The sequence below is a fragment of the Cibotium barometz genome, chromosome 30 (assembly GCF_041138505.1).
Source record: "Cibotium barometz isolate CiBa-2024 chromosome 30, ASM4113850v1, whole genome shotgun sequence".
In the NCBI taxonomy this organism is placed as follows: domain Eukaryota; kingdom Viridiplantae; phylum Streptophyta; class Polypodiopsida; order Cyatheales; family Cibotiaceae; genus Cibotium; species Cibotium barometz.
The window spans coordinates 31,828,493-31,852,219 of NC_141075.1; the positions used below are offsets into that span (position 1 = coordinate 31,828,493).

The 23,727-nt window shown below is 46.2% G+C and overlaps 1 protein-coding gene across 4 annotated transcripts in view; it reads right to left on the reverse strand.

Annotated features, from left to right (window-relative positions):
• Positions 1-23,727, reverse strand: part of LOC147621389 (coiled-coil protein) — a 181,092-nt gene that overhangs the window by 67,210 nt on the left and 90,155 nt on the right. The gene's annotated exons all lie outside the window — the stretch shown is intronic.

The window sequence follows — 23,727 nt, forward strand, 5'->3', positions numbered from 1 at the left end:
GCAAGAAAAGAACAAGGTTGTCTTACCATCTACGGTATCAGCTAAGCCAAAACCTTATGGACTCATTCATAGTCAATGCTCAACCAGTCTCGTGTGATTTTGTGTCCCAAGTAAATGATTTCTGTCATAAAAAACTCACATTTACTAATTTAGCATACAGTCGATTATGTCTTAAAATAGTCAAGGCAATCTTGAGGTGGCTAAAATGATCCTCAAGAGTACGATTGTATACTAAAATATCATCCAGGAACACAACTAAGAACTTTCCCAAATGTTTACGAAAAAGATCGTTCATCATTTGCTGGAAAGTGGCTAGAGTATTAGTCAACCCAAAGATAATACGAGAAACTCGTAATGGCCATACCTAGTCCGAAAGGGGGTTCTTTTGACGTGCCTTTCATGAATACGTATCTGGTGGTAGCTAGTACGTAAATTGATCTTTGTGGAATACTTCGCTCCGACTAAACGGTCAATCAAGTCATCTGATCTAGGGAGAGGATAGCGGTTCTTAACTGTCACTTTGTTCAATCTCTTGTAATCGACACACATTCGCCAGGTGTTATCCTTCTTTCTCCTAAGTAACACAGGCACACCCCGAGGTAATTTACTTGGACGGATCGGGCCCATCCTCAAATAATCTGCGAGTTATTTGACCAACTTATCTTCCTCAGCCTAGCTCATCCTGAAATGTCGAATGCTAGCAGGTTGAGCACCAGGGACTAGATCAATACGATGATCCACTGCCCTTTCAGATGGTAAGCCCTGGGCCAATGGTGAGCCTCTACCTCCGAAATTGTCCACAAATACTGCAATCACATCAATGAATAGACCGAAGAGTGTAGGTGAGAGTGGGAAACCTTGCTTAACCCTAAGAGTGCTCTAGCACAATCCCTTGAACTCATCCTCAAGCCACTCAAGATATTGAGGAGGTAAGAACCACCTCTTAAAGTCGGTGACAATTTGGTCCCATTTATAGCGTCTCTAGATCAGCACCATTCTCCAAGAGGTAGCTTAGACCAAACCATCAGAGTTTAGAGAGTAGGAGAGGAATCTCGTCGGAGCCTAGCCTCCCTTCAGCGCCTACAAAAGCGCACACCAAATAGCCCTTGGATTGAGGAATCTCGTCGGAGCCTAGCCTCCCTTCAGCGCCTACAAAAGCGCACACCAAATAGCCCTTGGATTGAGGCTCAGATGGCCACACGCGCACAGAGATCAGTTCCATATAGGAGCTTCCGCTGCATGTTCTAAAGATGATGGATCTAGCCAATGCACAATGAGCAAGATGATGGATCTAGCCAAAGGCCTCAAAGACCAGCCCTCCTCATATCTCACCAACTTGGCAAGACCTTCTCCCTCCTCCCCCACCTCCTTGAGACCCAAAGACCCACCCATTCTCAACCCACCTATTGAAATAGCAATGGGTGAGGGTACAACATGAGTAGAGCAAGGGAGAGAGCATGCACATTAGAAAGTAAGGGAGACTAACGGTCTTAACTCAAAGGTTGATTTGTATGGTTACTTGTAAAAGGTGAAGTCAATGGTAAAAAAGATAGCACATGGAGTGTGGGAATTTATTGACAAATGGATGTCACAAGGGTGCACATAGCTTGTGGCCCCATGAGAGCTATAAAAGGATAAACTTGGATCAACTCTAATGCAAAGACATGATTAATGTGCCTTTGTGAGCACTTTAATATTGCATAGAATTATATTATTCAAGTTTTAATTATCTTTACTCGCAATCATGTTGTGCATTACTTGCTATGGGCAGCCCTAGGCACCATGAATCTTAAACTTGGTATATGTAATGAAGCGATCGAGCTACCTTTCCACGTGACATAGCTGAGGGAGACCTCTCAGCCATATTCATTAGCCCCATGCTTGATATTTTGGAGAGTGTTATGCCATCTACTCGGAGCTGATGTTGCTCTCATGTTTTTATGTTCTTAGTATTCCATGATGAGTTTCCATGGACAGTTTTGTATCACCCCAGTGAGATAGCTATTATGTTTATGTTTTATTTTCCATTCCATGTTGAGATAATGCCATGGACATTATTGTATCACTTTGGTCTCATAGGCCCATTGGGTCTTTAGTAGACGCTTTCTCTCTCTCTCTCTCTCTCTCTCTCTCTCTCTCTCTCTCTCTCTCGACTCATACACATATCTTGGAGTGGTGTTCACTGGGCCCACATTTTCCATGAGGGGGGCAGCAAAGGCCAGATTGACTAGAGGATATGCAGCACTAGGAGGACTAGAGAGGATGTGCTCACAGGTACAGTTTCAGGAGCCACGCACTAAGCTGTGGCTTTTTGACACGCTGGTCACATCGGCTATGCTATATGGAGTACAGATCTAAGGGCCTAACCTAGATCGTCACAGTCGATCAGGACGCACATACGATGGATGGAGATCGATGGAGAGACCACTTGTGTCCATGATCTCCATGATGATTCGGGCTAAGGCCTCGGTACCCCATGAGATTATGAGAGCCGAGATGGGAGCACCACCGATCGTAGTCGAGGCTCTTGCCAGATCAGTGTCCTTCATTCATAGCACCTGGGAGCTTCCCCGACACCGGTATGCACGACTTGCTTTAGAGTCCTCTCATCAGCTAGCCATGGAGGGAGACACTTCATGTTGGTATGCGCAAATAGCATCCTGGTTTGAGCTCCACGGGTTCAGTTTAGACAGACTTTCACCCTTCCAGTACTCTCTGGAGGCACCCTCTCTCACCTTGACACATTCTGAGATTAGTAGAGTCATTAGACAAGACCTCATTCAGTTGGACACTAGAAGGACATGGCTAGAGCCCTCACAGGAGTTGGGGACGAAGATGGCTTTCTATTCTCCGCACCACTGAGGATGGCTTTATACTTAGACCAAGCTACATGGATACCCATCTGTCTCATGGATTGAGGTGCGCCATTGGGCAGATTAGCACCTCTTCACATCAGTTAGAGATAGAGACAGGCAAATTTAGAGGCATACCTCCAGGGGACAGGATTTGTCAGATTTGTTGGATAGAGCCAAAGACGGAGGAGCAATACATCTGTCGTCGCTGCAAAACATATTATGAGATTCGAGGGCGCTACCATTGCCTTTTCAGAGAGGGATTTGGACCACTCGCTAGAGTCATGGACTATTGTGATCAACGATGCTTGGGTTTTTATCTCCAGGAGATCCACAGGCTCAGAGAGTCCATTATCAAGAGCAGACGCCCGACTGGCAGGGAGTCCACACAGAGATAGATTACTAACTTCTATAGAGGGACTACCCGGGAGGACACACAGCCGACAGCCCAGCAGTGGGCACCCCGTGGGACTCTAGTTGAGAGAGCTATCCAGTTGGGCAGATCTAGATGCCCGAGGGTTCGCGGATCCTCACATCGGAGACGGTGCCTACACCGGAGGATTCAGAGCATCATTGCGAGGCATCGGGCTCGTCCGACAAGGCATCTCACTATGGCAAATATCCAGGCCATCCGGCAGAGACCCATGCTAGAGCTCCTAGGATGATTACGACTCCAGCCATATACTGTTGTACTCACTGCCACTTTTGTACTCCCCCATATTCATGTATTCATGTATCCATGTACTCATGTACCCCATTTTGACTAGTAGCATTAGCTTCCCCCCTACTGATGTATTGTGGGGCTATCTCTTTTCTTTTCTAGACAGTGTATCATATGTCACATGGTTGTAACTTTGGTCTCATAGGTCACTTTGGCCTTTTGAAGACGTTAATATAACATTTCATTTCTCTCTCTCTCTCTCTCTCTCTCTCTCTCTCTCTCTCTCTCTCTCTCTCTCTCTCTCTCTGGTTTTTTATCCAGACATTGTATCAGATCCACCATGATGTAACTTTTTGGTCTCATAGGTCATTATGGCCTTTTGAAGACGTTAATATAACATTTCATTTCATTTCATTTCTCTCTCTCTCTCAGCGCCGTTCCAAATAGGGATACGGGGTCTATGAGACCAAACACCTGAGGTTGGCAGTATGGAACTGCAATGGCATACTGTGGTCAAATCAAGCAGGCTTGAGTGAGATTCTCACGATGTCATTTTTTATATAGAGACTCATCAGAGCCCTGAGAGGGGCTTACCATACATAGCCAGGTATGAGTGGGAGTCAGCTTTTCGAGGCGAGACCCGCACATCAGGAGGAGTGCGTGGCTCTGAGGGGGTAGCTGTCCTTTTTAGATCCCATCTCCGACAGATTCTCAGCATCGTCCGGAAAGACGAGGATGCACGATATCTTTGGGTGCGTGAGCAGTGACAGAGTCATCCACATTGCTCTGTGTTATTTTGCACCACGCCACTCCCCTTATGCTGCACAGCATCGCCAATCACCGTACTTACAGCTAAGCAGTGACAGAGTCATCCACATTGCTCTATTATTTTGCACCACGCCACTCCCCTTACACCGCACAGCATGGCCAGTCACCATATTTACCATTATATAGGGATATCATGGAGTTCTCACATCTAGGGGAAGTCCTCCTGCTCGGGGATTTCAACGCCAGGACGGAAAGTCAACAGGTCCCACTACTCGATCTAGACGACCCTATCAGACTATAGGAGCTAGACATCACGTGAGGAGGTCACACTGTATGGGAGATATTTCTTAGAGCTGTGAGCTGCACATGGTCTCGTTATCTATAACGGGACATCTCGATGGCCCTCCTCCGGTGCCCTCACCTCCTTCCCTGACTCAGGAGGCACTAGCATTGTGGACTACCTTATGGGATCTCCGTCTTTGGCACACCTTCTCCCCGACTTCTCTATTCCGCCACCCCCTTTTGCGGTTGACCATGCCTACCTCTCTTTCACTCTTACCTGCACACCACCCGTCCCTCCACCAACCACCATCCCCCATCTCACATTACACTCAGCCCGCCCCCTCCCTCGCCAGCCAACCATCACCAGTTTCTTTCGGACCCAGGAGGTGGAGGAAACTGACATAGTGGATTTTGTGGACCCTCCACGAGCTTCTCTAGACCTACCTTGCCCAAGAGTAGTTACCTCGGACTGAGCCTATGCACTATAGCATGCCCGACGCCCTCGACCCCCCCCCCCCCCCCGACGTCGGCCACGATCACCTCATCAACTCCAAATCCAGGACATGCTCCACCGCCATCGAGCTACCTTTCCACATGACATAGCAGCTGAGGGAGACCTCTTGTTCATACTTATTAGCCCCATGCTTGCTATTTTGGAGAGTGGTATACCATCTACTCGAAGCTGATGTTGCTCTCATGTTTCTATGTTCTTAGTATTCCATGATGAGTTTCCATGGACAGTTTTGTATCACCCCAATGAGATAGCTATGTCTATGTTTTGTTCTTGTTTTATTTTCCATTCCATGATGAGATATGCCATGGACATTATTGTATCACTTTGGTCTCATAGGCCCATTGGGTCTTTAGTAGACGCTCGCTCGCTCTCTCTCTCTCTCTCTCTCTCTCTCTCTTTGGCGGCGAGCACTCATGGGCTAGTCGTGCTGGTCTTCTCTGGTAGTGCTGCAATCATTGCCCAAGTCACTCAGAGTCTCTCTCTCTCTCTCTCTCTCTCTCTCTCTCTCTCTCCAATTCGCCACTGTGCCCCTCGCTGCCTCTCTGCCCGCTTTCCCCCCAGTTCGCCACTTTGCCCGCCTCTCTGCCCGCTTTCCCCCCAGTTCGCCAGTTCGCTGCCTCTCTGCCCGCCTTTTCCCCACTGAGCCGCCTTTCTCTTTGGCGGCGAGCACTCATGGGCTAGTCGTGCTGGTCTTCTCTGGTAGTGCTGCAATCATTGCCCAAGTCACTCAGAGTCACTCTCTCTCTCTCTCTCTCTCTCTCTCTCTCTCTCTCTCTCCAATTCGCCACTGTGCCCCTCGCTGCCTCTCTGCCCGCTTTCCCCCCAGTTCGCCACTTTGCCCGCCTCTCTGCCCGCTTTCCCCCCAGTTCGCCAGTTCGCTGCCTCTCTGCCCGCCTTTCCCACTGAGCCGCCTTCCCCCACGCACCCTTGCTCAGGCCCCCAAGGCAGTAACATAACTCTCTCTCTCTCTCTCTCTCCTCCCTGCCTGTGGGAAGGACTGCAGAGTGATTTGGAGGAATGGCCCCGAGTCTCCAAGAGAAACTCGAGGCCCTAGAGATGGCAATGAAGGCATTAATCAAGGAGAACAAGAAGACATCCGATTCCAACCTCAATGAGGTGGAAAACAAACTACACAAGCACATCATAGCTCTCGAAGCACGGGTCACGAACCTCGAACAAGAGAACACGGCACTCAAGGAGGAGGTGAGTGCATTGAAAGTGGAAATGGTAGCCATCAAGAATGCTGAGAAGGAAGAAGGGGAGATCAATGACAACACTCTCACGGCCATCAAAGAAGAGATCTCCAAGGAGATCACAAAGGACATGGAGGGAAAGCTCGAAGCCAAGCAGTCAGGATGGGTCGAGGTGGTGAAGAAGAACATCCGTAAAGAAGTGAGGGAGGAGACTCAAAGGGAAGAAAACCAAATCATTCACACCACCATTGAGGAGGAGAAGATGAGGCATGCCCGCCGCCTCAACATTCGAGTCACAGGTATAGCCGAGACACCCGACTCCACTCCCGAGAAAGATGGACAGCTTCTATGCATGAAGCTCGGCTACAAGGAAGAGCACCCTCTCCCCTTCACCAAAGCATGGAGAGCCGGGAAAGACTCAACACGCAAGCGAGCCCTCATCCTACAGTTTGCAGGAGAGACGGAGAGGGTCACCTTCATGAGGAAGAGGGTCATACTACGGGGTTTAGAGGGAGCTCCTATTTTCTTGGATGATGATCTCACGAGGATGCAGCTTGAGCATAGGAGAACTTGCATGCCACGAGTCTTACACGCGAGGAGAGAAGGCAAGAAGGCCTTCTATCGAGATGGTCGGGTCATCATTGATGGCCGGCCCATGGATTAGCGGTTTGGGGCCTATGGGACACAGACCAGGCCACTAACAGAGATACACATAGCAGTATGGAACTGTAATGGTTCACTATGGGTGCAGCCTGGACGACTGGAGCATGTTATGGTGGGGAGAGACATCATACTTCTGACAGAGACACATCAGAGCCCAGAGAGAGGGCTACCTCGAGTAGAGGGATTCCAGTGGGAGTCAGCATACAGGAGGACCACACGCCAGGGTACCTCGAGAGGGTCGGGGGGAGTAGCAGTCCTATTCAGACGGGAGCTACAGGGGAGACTGAGAGTGGTAGCACAGGATCCAGAGGCCAGATACATGTGGATCAGCTTACAGCTCTCACAGGACAGGGTTATATACATAGCTCTATGTTACTTTTCTCCATCAGGATCCTCCTACGTCATTACAGAGGACATGCCACAGGAGGAGGAGATAGGAGCCTCGCCATACACTTGTCTGTCAGAGGAGATTATGCATTATTCTACACTAGGGGAAGTATTTCTTACGGGCGACTTCAATGCCCACACACAGAGCAGACAGTGTGAGGTGTATGACTATGATGACATGGAGATCCTCCACCCTGTGGATCCAGAGGAGATAGGGGCTAGTCGGGCATCAGAGGACACTGGACCAGACAGAGGGCATTATGGGGACCACTTACTAGAGTTGGGAGCCAGGCATCGTCTCGTTATTTATAACGGGATGCTACAGTGGCCGGGATCAGGAGGGCTGACATGCTTCCCACATGGGGGTCATACACGGACCGGAGGCACGGTGGTAGACTACATTATGGGGTCTTTGGAGGCATCACAGGTTGTCACCTCATTCTCCATTCCACCTCGTCCTATTGGGGCAGATCATACATACTTGGCATTTTCACTAGCCGGATCACCAGTATCACCAGCCCCCCATATACCGACGCCACACACTACCATCTACTTCACACATGACATGGCAGACATATACACTGGCAGAGTAGAGGATGGGCTCCTACTCATGGATCCCCTGGCATCTATGGATACCATTACAGCCCAGCTCGCATCACTCCTACACACGGCTGCATTACAGAGCTTCCCACATCGTGTACACTCAGGAGAGCCTGCGAGACCTGGGACTATGCCCCAGAACAGATGGTATGATGACGAGTGCAGAGCCCTATACTCACGACTCCGCATACAGAGAGCCTTGGAAGCCATCACAGAGCAGGAGTCGAGGAGAGAGATGAGGAGACTTACTCGCCGCAAAAGGCGGGCCTTTGCAGAGATACAGGAGCTAGAGATCTTTCATTTCTTCATGAGTAGAGATAGCCCTGTCTCATGGCGGCACTTCAGAGAGCCCCGGACCCCGACACCTATTGCAGACCCACAGACATGGCACACATATGCAGAGGGTCTATACCATGCCCCACAGAAGCCACCTATACCTCAGCCACAGGAGCCTCGACCTACCACAGCTAGCTTCTTTACCCACTCGATGGTACAGGAAGCTATCCGCCGCCTACAGCATGGACGGGCCGCCGACCATATGGGCCTGCAGGGTGAGCATCTCATATATGCAGTAGATTCTTTAGCTCCTTTTCTTGCACACCTGTTTAACAGGGCACTAGCAGAGGGTTTGCCTGCGGAGTGGACGATGCACACCATTGTGCCGATTCACAAAACAGGGGATATGCTCGATCCGAGCAACTACAGGACGGTTATGGTTGGCCACGTGCTAGCCAAACTCTATGGTGCAGTGCTGGAGCAGGAGCTTAGCTTATATGCTGAGCGAGCAGGTTTACGCTCATCAGGGCAGGCAGGCTTCAGGAGAGCTTTCTCTACCACTGACCATGTATTCACTTTGAGATGTATGATTGATCAGGCCAGAGTGAGGAAGAGAAAGCTCTATTGCTGCTTTGTGGATTTCCGCAAGGCATTTGACACAGTACCACGAGAGAGGCTCTTTCAGCGCCTACAGTCTCTTGGCATACCAGCAGATATGACATGGGGCATCTATGCATTATATGAGCAGGTTTTTGGGCGAGTCAGATGTCCAGGAGGTATGTCCGAGACTATTGCTAGCACCATTGGTGTGAAGCAAGGATGCCCACTTTCCCCCACGCTATTTGGGTTATACATTGATGAGGTGGCTGACTTCATTACACGGGGAGGCGGAGATGGAGTTGATTTAGCAGGTACCTCAGTACATATTATGCTCTATGCTGATGATATTGTATTGGTGTCTGAGTCCCCAGGTGGTCTACAGCAGCATCTACATGCACTCCATGATTTCTGCACACAGAGGGGTCTTACTGTGAACCTTGGGAAAACCAAGGTTATGGTCTTTCATACATCGAGACAGGGCAGGAGTCAGCTGACATTCACTCTCGCAGGATGCCAGGTGGAGGTGGTGACATCATACGTGTACCTAGGGGTTACCTTCTCTGCAGCAGCCACACGCTTTACCATGGGTTCAGCAGCCAGAGCTAGATTGACACGGGGATATGCAGCATTGGCTATGCTAGAGAGACAGTGCCACCAGGCGCATTTTCAGGAGCCCCGGACGAAGGGGTGGCTATTTGACACATTAGTCACACCGGCATTGATGTATGGAGCAGCAGTATGGGCGCCAGGCCTTGCTACTCATTGGTGGACACAGATAGAGAGACCACAGGCCCTCATGATGGCACGCATGATACGCAGCAAACCGTCAGTACCTCATGACATTATCCGAGCAGAGTTTGCTGCGCCTCCTATGATGGTAGAGGCCATATTTCAGACTATATGCCTGCTAGACAGATTCAGAGAGATGCCACAGGACAGATTATCATACAGAGCTTTTCAGGCATCTAGACAGTTGGCTGAGGCAGGAGACAGAGGATCATGGTATGCACAGGTCACACATTGGTTCTCACAGCATGGCCTAGACATGGATCATCTACCACCATTCCAGTATGACAGGGATGCACCACATATCCGTCTCTCTCATAGTGAGAGGAACAGAGTATTGAGATAGGATCTATGGCAGCTCTATACACGAGAGACATGGATATCGCCTACACAGCCTCTTCCACCGAAGATGCTATACTACAGAGATCACTTCATGAGTATCACTGATGATGGATTTATAGAGAGGCCTAGATACATGGAGAGCTTTTTACCACACGGCTCCCGAGTGGCTATTGGTCAGCTCAGAGTTTCATCACACCGATTGGAGATTGAGACTGGCAGAGCAGCACGGATCCCCCGAGAGGAGAGGGTATGCAGATTGTGCAGAGAGGAGGTGGAGAGTGAGGAGCATTATGTATGCAGATGCAGAGCATATACAGCCATCAGAGAGAGATATTCCATTTTATTCAGAGAGCCACATTCCCTACGCCAGATCTTTGAGACAGCAGACCAGCGCATACTGGGGAGATACATTCTAAACATACAGCGCCACAGAGAGACATTATTACAGGCTCAGACAGCTCCAGAGGGGGGGCGACAGACACAGATTACTACATTTTTTCAGAGATCCATACCCCTCCCAGCCCCTACACGGCAGGGAATTACTCTCCAGAGAGCAGAGACACTTAGAGCCCGCAGGAGACAGAGGACACCTGGCTTTCGGACACCACGCCTATACCAGAGAGAGATGACAGAGATCAGAGCTCAGTTTCACAGAGAGGGTGCGGAGCGACTGGCTCGCTTCAGAGCACACCCAGGCATGTTCTTCAGGGAGTTGTGGACACCCCCTTCACTGATGTATACCATTTTATACCCCCAGTATGGTACAGGATGGAGCTAGCTAGGTTGCATATCATGATTGTATACTCCATGCATATAGCTTTGCATTCTCCTAGTAATAGAGCTCCATCCCCTGCACACCCAGATTCAGCTTTTTTATTCAGTACTTTTTCATTTTGTTGGGATGACAGAGGATACCCCATACAGGTACTCCGATTTGTCTCATAGGCCGAGTTCGGTCTTTTGGAAGACGTTAATAAAATCTCTCTCTCTCTCTCTCTCTCTCTCTCTCTCTCTCTCTCTCTCTCTCTCTCTTATTTTTCATTTTCTGGGTTTTTTTATCCAGACATTGTATCAGATCCACCATGATGTAACTTTTGGTCTCATAGGTCATTATGGCCTTTCGAAGACGTTAATATAACATTTCATTTCTCTCTCTACAGCACAAGGTGGGCAGCCATGCAAGCATTTGCAGTTGGCGAGTTTGGCAGAGACGAAGCCTCAGATAACATTGTCACTAAGGCCTAAGATAGTGTTGTCTTTGAGGCCTCCTATACTAAAAAATAAAATGACTTCATCGCCTTCTTTTTATTCAATGTCTCAGTGCTTTGTTGTTCGTGACTGAGTGTCGAGACAATACGTAGAGGAGAGCACACGGACAGCACTGGGCATTCACATGCGAAAAAAAAAAAAGCGCAGCGTGCATCAACATTATTACCTTTTTTTTTTTAAGAGAGAAGAGGCTTGATTGAGTTTGGCTCTCAGCTCTTAGCCATTACAGGAGAAGCATCAAAAGCTCTTGTTGAGCTTTCAGCCGCCAGCACTTGACGAAGAGGAGAAAGTTAAAATCTTGTCCACCAACGTGAGTAAAAGAGAGAAGGAACCCACTTCTTTTTAGGGTTTTTTTTCCCTACTTTTCACACCTCCCTTACCCTATCTTTTGCGCACTTGCCCAGTCAAGCCTTCATTATTTTCTAAACCTTGTGGCCATTAAAATCTTTTGCCCATTCAACATTAGCTCCTCATATTACCTTGTCCACTCTAGTTTTCTTAACTCAACCCTAAAGGTGAAGCTTCTACACACGTTGAGCTTGATGAGGTGTGTTCACACACTTTGAGTGTTATTGGTGGTTGTTCACACATTTGGGATTCTTTCATGTGGAATACACGTTAACTTGTGTTGAGTATTATTTGGGCTTGTTCACATATCGTGGTTCACACGCCACATACGCCTTGTGTTTGAGAGGTGTGTTCACACATGTTGTGCATTGTGTTCTGGGACGTACACTTTGGGTAGTGTTCACACTCGACCATGGACTACTACTTTTATCCTTCATTTGATCGCCATGGTGCAAATTCAAATCATCATTGACATCATTTTGATAGCATTTCTGATTGTGATCTTAGGAGAGCCGCTCATGCACTATCATCATGGCTCTAAGATTTGCTATTTTGATTTGCCTTCTCGTGTCATTTATTGCATATCTTTTGTCACATTCACACATGCATTTGGTACTTCCCTCTACATCCTCACTCGCCGACTACTTGATGATGGCAGGCTGGCACGGGCCAAGGTGGCATGGAGAGTCATCATTCAGCCTTGCCAAAGAGGAAGACTAGGCATTATTGATGCTTCTATGCAGAGCAGAGCCCTTCCACACAAGCTAATCATCAACAGACTCCTCTCAAGTGGTAATCTTGGAAGGACTTTCTCATGGCCCGCATCTCTGCCCGCACCCCACTTCTTGGCGGTCCCTAGTCCCCCATGGATCTTCACAGAGATGAGGGCCCGCGGCCTTGTCCCAACCTTTGAGGATTGATTCGTGGCCAGCCTCTTCCGAGCCTGGGACCACATTCATTCTCCTCTATACTAGTCCCCCCAGGGGGTGCGCCTGCGCAGTCCTAGACGAGGAAAGACTTCAACAGCCACCGCTGGTTTGGAACCCCTTGATGACGCTTCCTTGTGGCCACATGCTAGGCTCCCGTTGTCGTGCCATGGCATGTCTATGATGTGAAACCGTGCATGTGAGGCCGTCAAATACACATCCAGATGCATGAGGTTATGTGCCATGACGAGTCATTATATGATGACATGTGCATATGTTCATATTGTATATAAGGTTCAGTAAGACAAGCTGAGGCTGAGTCAAAACTAGGAGTTTTTGTATATGAGTGTGGAGGGTGATGGTTCTGCTAAATGGTATCGATTGGGTCAAATCAGTGAATCCTATGGGAATGCAAACATGAGGGTATGCCAATGCACAAAGGGATGTATTTATGAAGATATGGGAAAATACTTGAATGAATAATTGGGGAGTCTATAAATCACATGGCCAATATGATGATTTATACACTATGGAGGCATCAAAAAGTAATGGAGACTCAATGGACATTGCAGTGTCGAGAAACTTATTGAATGTTGGGGAATTAAAATAGGTGCATTGAGAGCTTTAACCTTAATGCTAAGGTTATGCTTTGTAACCTTAGTGCTAAGGTTAAAAACAAAACATATTTGAGATTTTTCTAGAAAGCGTGGAAGCGAAATGCGCAGCTTTTTTTTTAAATGGTATGTACAGCTGGACAAAGGTGGTGGGGGGGGGGCGCCGAGTTCACCGCGGGAAAGATGCAAAAGGCACCGGAGGCTCACGGCGAAACCAGAGTAGAAGGAAATTTTTGCAGAGTTAAGGAACAATGTCGCTGGCGACCAGTGGATTTCATTTGAAGACCCTATCTTCTGCACATGGCTTTTAGGTGCTAGAAATGAAGGAAAAATAGAGTGCTATATGGTGACGTGCTTTTTGGAAAATCAAAGTTTACAGCCAGCACAGAGGCGACAGTTTCGCCATTTCTTCCTCCATCATGTTATCGGCGCCGAAGCGACCCTTATGGATTACCAAAAATAAATAAATCGAAGTGCTCACTCGCTGAATCATTCAGATAAGTTTAATCTTAAAACTACTTTATTTACCTTAGAAAAAGGGCATGACATATAAGCCCTTAAAAAAATTGGAATATATGGGAAAAAGCTTGTGAACATGATAGAATTTTGGGGAACTTGGAGTTTTGTAAAATCACGGAAGATGGCCTTGTTTCTGCTTGACTGAGATTTGGAAATTATGTACATGAAATAGCTATGCCGTATTCTATCTTTTGCTTGTGAAATGTTAGAATATTAAGGCAAGTTTTCAGGTGAAAAAGAGCATCATGATATAATGGTCTTGATGGCACTGGATGTAAAGGATGAAACTGATCACATGTATATTGGAAAAATTAGAAAGCTTTGCTATGCTCACATGTGAATGGTTCAAAGGATTTCATGCAATTCTGTGCAATCATCTGGATGAATTCAAGGATGTATTGAGGCAAGTGGACACATGTATTTGTCATTGGAAATAATGATGTTCAATACTCCTTGGGAAATCTTGTGCGTGAAATTCCTTGTTGGATTTTGACATTCACTCTCACAGCTAGAAGTTTCGTACTTTCCCGGCTAGACCGCACACGTCACGACAGCTTTGGTGAACCCGACGTGAAACTGCTGGGGTGAGAGTGTGGTGAAATATACAGGGAAGCTATGGCTGAGAATTCTGAGGGCCAGGGGGTTCATTTTGACCCCGGAGTTATGCACATGTTCCAAATGTTTTCCATGTACATGCAACAGCAACAAGCTGCTGAGAGGGGACAGATTTCCACGACCAAAGCCTTACAATCAATTGTGAAAAAGGTGGATCAATTTGATGGGAAGGACATTACAAAGTATCTGCGCAATTATATAAAGGAGATGGAGCTAAACAGGGTGACTGAGGAGGATATGGTTCGAAGTTTCGAGTTGGTATGCGTTCCTGAAATAAGAGAGCGCATAAAAGGATTGCAGACAGCACAGGGTGGCAGAAATTGGGAAGAATTCAAGCTTGCTTTAAAGGATGAATACTTCATGGAGGATTCTGAGCGAGTGACTAAACGAACTTTCTTGGAATGGGTCACAAAACCTAAAATGGGAATTTCTGCCACAGAATTGCTAAGGGAGTTTGAGAAGCGTTATGCCCAGTTGTCAAGAATAGAGCGTGCAACTTTGGACAGAGAAAAGACAGAGCTCTTCTTGCAAGCAGCTGGGAAAGATCTCCAGGAGAAATTGGAAATCCTCCTTGAGGATAAGAATACAGAGCAGGGATTAAAGAGTGATTGGAATGATGTTGAGGATGCAGTCACTATGTTAGCAAAGCGGCAGCGGAGGAGGGATAAAATGGTGATGGGCTCTGCAACCCCCATAGCTGCTGTTACCCCTGAGAATTTATCCAAGCCAGCTGCTACAATTTCTAAGATAGATGGGCCGATGGATGAGCTTATCAAGGGTATGCGTGATTTAAAATTGAAGATGTCCAGGATTGAAGAAAAGGGTCTACCATTGGGGCAGGCTTCTATGCAAAGGCCTCAAAGCAAAGAAGGGTTTACATATAGATGCATATGGTGTGATGACCCAGAGCATGCAAAGAAGGATTGTACCAGCTATAAAGAAGCTCTTAAAAATCAACTTGTGTTCTTCAAAGATGGGAAAATCCATCTTACAGAGACTGGTCTTCCATTGAGTACAAACTTTGGGAAAGGATGGATGAAAAAGCTGGTAGAGGATATGGCTGCTAGTCATGCCATTTCTATGGTTGAGGCAGCAACCTATGGATTAAAGGTTGGTCAACTAAAGCAGGGATTTGAGAATGATGAGGATTATGAGAATGAGAATTTTTGGCCATCAACAATGGAATTAATTGCATCAAAGAAAGTGTCAAAACAAGCTTTGCATGAGGCAGGTGATTGTATACGTCTTGAGACTGGCTGGGAGGAGCCTGTGGATTCTTTATCCATTCATGCCTATATTGCCAAATGCCAAAATAATGAGGCACAGGTAGAGGAGAAGCGAAAAAGGGAAAATGAGGAAGGAGGGCCATCAAAAAGAGTTACACGTGGAAGTGAAAAGAAGGATCCTGGGCCATCACATATGCCTCCACAGCATAGCAGACCTCCACATGATGTTTCAATGGAAGAAGTGCCAGCAAAAATGAAGGAGAAGGGTAAAGGGAAAAGTCCACTCTACAAGCTTCAATCTGATATTGAAGTTGCAACAGATCTCAAAAAGGTACTTGAAGAAAGGATTCTAAACAGCAGGGTGGAATTCACACTAGGGGAAGTCTTGGGAATTGCAAAGAAAGAATTTCATGATGAGATAATTGATATTATACGAAGAAAAAGGCAGTCCATAATTGAATCTATTCCATCACAAGGGGAGGCAAGCACTTCCAAGACTCATGGAGTACAGGTACAGAAAAAGGAAGAGAGAGAAAATGTGGTGGAATGTAATCACTCTGCAGATGGGGCACGACAAGTGCGCTTTGTGGAAGAGGATGATGAAAAAGAAGTTCTTACAAAGAGTCATTACTCCAGGAGCCATTGGGCAAGAGCAACCACTGAAACCATTGTCAAGATAGGTGATTTGGAAGAGCCATATGTCGCTCTAATTGATCATGGGTCTGAAATAAATCTTATGGCTAAAAATCTCTACAACAAATGTAAGTAGCCAATGGATGTGGATCATGGGTGGATGATTAAAGCAGCTAATAATTCATCTGGTGAGCTTTATGCAGCATGTCCAAATGTAAGGGTAACTATAGGGGATGTGAAGGATGATCAGAATTTCTTTGTTCAGGAGATGTCATCGTATCCCCTCATTCTAGGGCAACCCTACATTACAGCTGTAAGGATGGAAACAAAGGTTTTGGATGATGGTTCAGCTTATGCAAGAATAAGGAGTAAAGATTTCAAAAAAGCTGTTCAGTTTTTGACAGTTTGCATTAATCATGAAAGGAATCGTGAGTCTCTTAGGGCACAGTCGCTCCCGAAGATAAACAGAGAGTTTATGAATTACAGGGAGATGAGGGATTTTGGCCAGGTGCCATTGTAAAGCGGGATTCCAATGGTACAAGGGGAAATGAGTTCTCGCAGGACTCAATCAATGTAAATAGTTTTTCAGCAAATTTTCAGGGATTCTCCAGCTATGGGTCACTGGTTTTTGTAAAAAGCAAGGATTTAAAGCGTGGCATGCAAAAACATATACAAAATGAACAAAAAAGTTTTGAGCAGTGTGGTCTTTTGGAGAAGAATGAGTTTATTTCAGGGGTGCTTGATGAGGTGTCATTTATAGATACTATGGATGTGCTTTTTGATATGAGAAGAGCATGCTTACAGGGTGGAAATGAAATGATAAAGGTGTCATCTGTGGAGATGTATGATATAATCCAGGAATTTGAGGGGGTGGAATGTAAAAACATGAATTGTGAGATGGATGCTCATGTGGATACAAAGTACAAAACGGTTGCAAAGAAGGTGAAACCAGTTGCCTTGCCCTTGCCACCAGGAAGCAAGGAGAAGATAGATGAAGCTTCTATGCAGCCAAATCTTAGAGATCCGAAGAAAATTGGGCATAAATTTACTCAAGAAACTCTGAAAGAGCTGAAGATTGGTGAGAAGGATTTTCTGTTGCCAGTTGAAAGGGAATGCTTTGAGGAGATGCTTGTAAAACATGGAAAAGCTTTTGCCTATGATGTGAAACCGTGCATGTGAGGCCGTCAAATACACATCCAGATGCATGAGGTTATGTGCCATGACGAGTCATTATATGATGACATGTGCATATGTTCATATTGTATATAAGGTTCAGTAAGACAAGCTGAGGCTGAGTCAAAACTAGGAGTTTTTGTATATGAGTGTGGAGGGTGATGGTTCTGCTAAATGGTATCGATTGGGTCAAATCAGTGAATCCTATGGGAATGCAAACATGAGGGTATGCCAATGCACAAAGGGATGTATTTATGAAGATATGGGAAAATACTTGAATGAATTATTAGGGAGTCTATAAATCACATGGCCAATATGATGATTTATACACTATGGAGGCATCAAAAAGTAATGGAGACTCAATGGACATTGCAGTGTCGAGAAACTTATTGAATGTTGGGGAATTAAAATAGGTGCATTGAGAGCTTTAACCTTAATGCTAAGGTTATGCTTTGTAACCTTAGTGCTAAAGTTAAAAACAAAACATATTTGAGATTTTTCTAGAAAGCGTGGAAGCGAAATGCGCAGCTTTTTTTTTAAATGGTATGTACAGCTGGACAAAGGTGGTGGGGGGGGGCGCCGAGTTCACCGCGGGAAAGATGCAAAAGGCACCGGAGGCTCACGGCGAAACCAGAGTAGAAGGAAATTTTTGCAGAGTTAAGGAACAGTGTCGCTGGCGACCAGTGGATTTCATTTGAAGACCCTATCTTCTGCACATGGCTTTTAGGTGCTAGAAATGAAGGAAAAATTGAGTGCTATATGATGACGTGCTTTTTGGAAAATCAAAGTTTACAGCCAGCACAGAGGCGACAGTTTCGCCATTTCTTCCTCCATCATGTTATCGGCGCCGAAGCGACCCTTATGGATTACCAAAAATAAATAAATCGAAGTGCTCACTCGCTGAATCATTCAGATAAGTTTAATCTTAAAACTACTTTATTTACCTTAGAAAAAGGGCATGACATATAAGCCCTTAAAAAAATTGGAATATATGGGAAAAAGCTTGTGAACATGATAGAATTTTGGGGAACTTGGAGTTTTGTAAAATCACGGAAGATGGCCTTGTTTCTGCTTGACTGAGATTTGGAAATTATGTACATGAAATAGCTATGCCGTATTCTATCTTTTGCTTGTGAAATGTTAGAATATTAAGGCAAGTTTTCAGGTGAAAAAGAGCATCATGATATAATGGTCTTGATGGCACTGGATGTAAAGGATGAAACTGATCACATGTATATTGGAAAAATTAGAAAGCTTTGCTATGCTCACATGTGAATGGTTCAAAGGATTTCATGCAATTCTGTGCAATCATCTGGATGAATTCAAGGATGTATTGAGGCAAGTGGACACATGTATTTGTCATTGGAAATAATGATGTTCAATACTCCTTGGGAAATCTTGTGCGTGAAATTCCTTGTTGGATTTTGACATTCACTCTCACAGCTAGACGTTTCGTACTTTCCCGGCTAGACCGCACACGTCACGACACCGTCCTCACGTCTCACGGGGCGCATCGTTGAGGGAGAAACGGGCCTAGTATCTTTGAGAGTGGATCACCTTCAGACGGCTCCTGCCAAAGGCTCAGGAGAGAAGCCTAGCAGACTCACCCTCGACATCGATGGCTCCATCCCTCCTGAGTGGCTCATATGGGTCCAGTTCAGCTGCATTTTCAGTAACTAATGGAAGGATAGGGGTGGGCCGGTGGTTGGGCCCAGCGGGGGGAAAGGGGGGGGAGGGGGGGGAGGGGGGGTTGGGGGGTGTGCAAAGAACTCAATGTTCTTATGATTAAAATATTCATCAAGCAAAATAAGGTGAACCATGGCCCATTCAAAAATATGTTGGAGCTACAAGGCATGAGAGAACACAATACCCGCCTTTGTGAAGGCCCATTCAAACTTTTGAAAAAATAACTTGCACATAACCAGGAGCAACTAATTCAGGAAGAATATGCATCCCAGGCACAAGAGAATACTGCTTTGAACTCTGTTATTGGATCCAGGCTCACAAAGATTTTTGCAGTTACTTAAACCATTTGTAAAATACATGTGAGGGCCGCAACTAGTGAGCTGTACAACATGCACAAGCACCCATCTGAATTTGCTCAATTGGTGCCACACAGACCTCAATGCAACTTCATCACTGCACTACTCTACAGATTTGAATCAAAAAAATTATCATTACCCAGATCTGGAAACCTGACTCACCCAATAATGAAGGAAAGAATCTATGGATGCCTCTAAGCACTTAATAACTTTTTTGTGTTTAATGAGTCAAATCAATTCCTCTCAATGGCAATTCTGCAAACCTATTTCGGGTGTTTATGGATCAGGCACATAAATAAGCCAGAGATTCATTCATTGACTTGCAAATCCTTAAAACCCTAAGCATATTCTAAAACAGCTAGTGAGTAGTGCATATACGGAGAAAGATCTCAACGTAAATATGGATATGAAAGATGCATGTCACCCTGGTACACTATAAGCGACTGTCTCGATAAATCAATGTGCCAACACAATAATAACACATCTTGTGTTCCTTCATTATGTATCAACAACTTGAAAAGTGCCCAAGCAGCATGGATCCATTTGCTGCATGAATAACTTCAGTGTCAAAAAAGTTGGTCTGTCGGAAAACAACAGCTTACCTTAGGGAGTCAAGAGCAGTGTGACAATCACTATCTTGTTTCAAGGGATCAATTTTCAGTGTTGGTTAATGATTCTCAAACCTGGTGAGTGGGAAATAAGAGGTTCTTGGGTTCAAGAGGCATGTAGGGATGTGAGGACATGCAACTGCCAAAGTGTATGCCAAATCCCCACGGATCTCCTCTCGTAGAGCAATCCTGAAACACGACTCGAAACCTGCAAAACAAAGCCATAGAACGTGAAGGCGGTGCACGCCTGACTCACCACCCAACCATGACAGCCATGGGCAAAACCCACAAGACCTAGCAGTCCCCACCGTGCCACGAGCTGAGCTAACTAGCAAGACGCACCGACCAATCTCTACCCCATTATGTCCCATACCGCCACGAAGCTACCCTCACACGCCTTGAGACTGTTGCTGGCCTTGGTTGCATGATGCAGGTGCACGTCTGCACTAGATCCAAGCTCCTAACCACAGAGCTCTCACATAGACTCGCGAGACTCTGACCGATTGACCTTGGCCACCCTTTTATAGGCTCTTGGCCGGTCATGGGGCGTCCACACTTGGGTGCCCGCCCATCAGGGCGTCCCCACGTGCATGCGCTCGCCCGTCAGTCCATCCCTAGCCCAGCTCGCCAATCAGCTTGCCTAACTCCAAGCTACCCCAAGCCTCCAAGGTAGTCTTGTGTGCGTGCTGCCCACGGTAGATGCACTCTGTGCACATGACATACTCCCCTTCCTCTAAGAACTCACTCCTAAGCTCAGTAAAAACCCATGGTAATCCCTCTGAAGGGTAGTCAATGTCTCCCATGTAGCATCCTCCACACAATCCTTCCACTTGATCTTGTATTCCGTGAGTAACGTATGCCGCAATCGTCTTTCACGAAATCCAAGAATCTTTTCCGGTTCATGTGGCACAAATGTCATATCCTCGACATCTATGATTTCTTGAGAAGTAACTAACTGGTCTGCTCCACCCAGTACTTCCTTAAGACTATGGACATGAAATACGAGATGAACTTTCACATGAGAAGGTAAGTCCAATTCATATGCAACGGAACCAATCCGGTGATTAACCCGAAATGGTCCGCAGTATCTAGGGGATAATTTCAAATATCGACCTGTCTGTAAAGTCTCAGAATCTTTCGGAACTCGCAAATACACCATCGTTCCTTCTTCAGAGAACTCTCTTGGTGAACGATGTCTGTTAGAATAAAATTTGTCTCTGTCTTGAGCGCTTCTAATAGATTCCTTCGCAACTTGTAACATTTCTTGCATGTCTTGCAAAAAAGTACGTGCTGCATCATGCTGAAGTTCTGAAAATTCCACGGAAGCTAATACCTCGTAGGTATGATCGCTAGGCGTCGTGTCCAGACCCAATTTCTGCACAAGTTTGTAATTAACAAAGTTGTGTGAGCTTCCAGGGTCCAGAAGAATGTGGATTCTATGGCCATTCACTTCTCCATAAACTCGGAGAAGATCGTGCAAACCAAAAACCTTAGAGTTGAACATACAATCAGAACATGAACTAGGGCGAGAAAGTACAGTGACTAAAGTACCTATCAAAGACAACTAGTTGGCTGCCTTCATCTTGGGTCATGCATTTGTCTTAGCACCCTTCTTCTTCAGGCACTCGTTACGCATGTGTACTTTTTCTTCGTAGATGAAGCAACGTCCCTCCTCCTCGAGCTTCAAAGCCTTGAGGAGATGGTTTTTCTTTGCTGGAGTCGAAGTAGAATTCTTGGAAGGTTGGTCCGAAGACTTTCCTTCTATCGTACTAGTCATCGACGCGTAGAACTTCCTTTTGTGCTTATTCCCCTGCTCGATTACGAGCTTGGTTTTGGAAGAGACCATCGTATCATCATAAATACGCGCAGAGTGAATGGCCTCATCCAAAGTTGTTATTCTTGACCTATAAATGGTATGAGTCGGGTAATCCTGCTAAAGAAACCCAAAAGAGTAGTAGAATCCATCTTCGTAGCTTTCATCTACAAGTCTCTAAATCTCTGGAGGTAGACCTCATAAGTGAGGTTCTGCGAGGTCATGGTCAAACTCGCAAACTAAGCAACTATGTCGTAGTCATCCTCCCTCTTGACGATTCCTTTTTGAAGACTTCTTTAAATTGTGCCCAGGTTATTGATTTAGGTTTGAGTTCTTTCCACCGGAGGAAAGCCAAGCCCAAGAGGAAACCTGCTGCTAACTGAATCTTTTTGTCATCGCCATATGGAAGAATCTAGAAGTGGAGTTGCCACTTATGTAGCCACGTGCTCACAATCTCCTTGGTACGCTGCTTTTGCTCGCCCCCAAACTGTTCCGGAGTTAAAGCTAGGGCCTAAAACAAACGCCAAGGTATCCATGCCCGAGAGTGTAGACAGGGTAGTGGTCAATAGAGAGAGGGAATTTTGCAAAGTCTGTATCTACACGGCGACCTGTGCCTGATGCTCCGTGAAAGAAGTGTCGAAAGTAACTTTAAATTCCCAAAAATCAGATTTAGTCACAAAATCTTTGAAAAGATCACCATCGGCGGCCTCAGTAGCCGGTAGGTTTTCATGTTCGGAAACAGGTTCCATCTCTCAAGCTTGGGTCGACAACATCGCGAAGTGGAAAAGTGAGAGAAAAGCTTGACTGCAAGCAAGAGATCATGCAAGAGAACTCCTGGAGAGTGCTACATTGTAAACTAGAAGCCCACAAAAGCTTTTGTTGTTTTGTTTTGTTTTGTTGCTTTTAAAGCCCACAAAAGCTTTTGTTGTTTTGTTTTGTTGCTTTTAAAACAAACACGGGAGGGCTTTGTAAAGCCACACACAAACATCTAAAAGCCAAGCGTTTTTTTTTTTTGCACGCTAGGCGTGTTTGAGAAAACACGCGACTTTCGTTTTTTTGAAAACCCACGTTGCATGCGTGTTTTTTTAAAACAGGTTACCTTCTTTTTTTTTACACAAGGTTCTTTCAAAAAAACGAAAAGCAACATGGCGCTAAAAAAAAATGTTGCGTTCTGGCTGCCGCCACCCGTCGACTGCAGGAAGCTCTTCGCCATCACCTGCGAACAGCAACGAATCAAAAAAAATACACTACCTGACTGGTCGCCTACTGCCCGACTACTTCCTACCCTACGCCAACAGGCCTGGCTGCCTGTTTCACAGCCGACCAGTTCTCTTTCCGTATCTCTCTTGCTAATTCACACAACCGAGAGGCTCTCTCTTGCTTCTCTCTTTGCCAAAGAAAAACAACTCTTCACATGCTATCGGCTCTTTTCAAGACCACAATCCACTCAAGTTCCAACGATGCAAACAAAAATCATACGCTGAATTGGAAAAAAACGGCAGTATTCATGAAAAAAACAACAATCATCTCGAACTCGTTCCTCTTTCTTCTCTACCTACCAACTTGCACACTCTTTGAGGCATGCTCTGATACCACGGTCAAATCCCCACGGATCTCCTCGTAGAGCAATCCTGAAACACGACTCGAAACTTGCAAAACAAAGCCATAGAACGTGAAGGGGGAGCAAGCTTGACTCACCACCCAACCATGACAGCCGTGGGCGAAACCCACAAGACATGGCTGTCCCCACCGAGCCACGAGCTGAGCTAACTAGCAAGATGCACCGACCAGTGTCTACCCCATGACGTCCCATACCGCCACGAAGCTACCCTCACGGGCCTCGAGACTGCTGCCGGCCTTGGCTGCATGAAGCAGGTGCACGTCAACACTAGATCCAGGGTCTTGACCACAGAGCTCTCGCAAAGACTCGCGAGACTCTCACTAACGGACTGACCTTGGCCACCCTTTTATAGGCTCTTGGTCGGTCACCGAGCATCTAGACTTGGGTGCCCGCCCA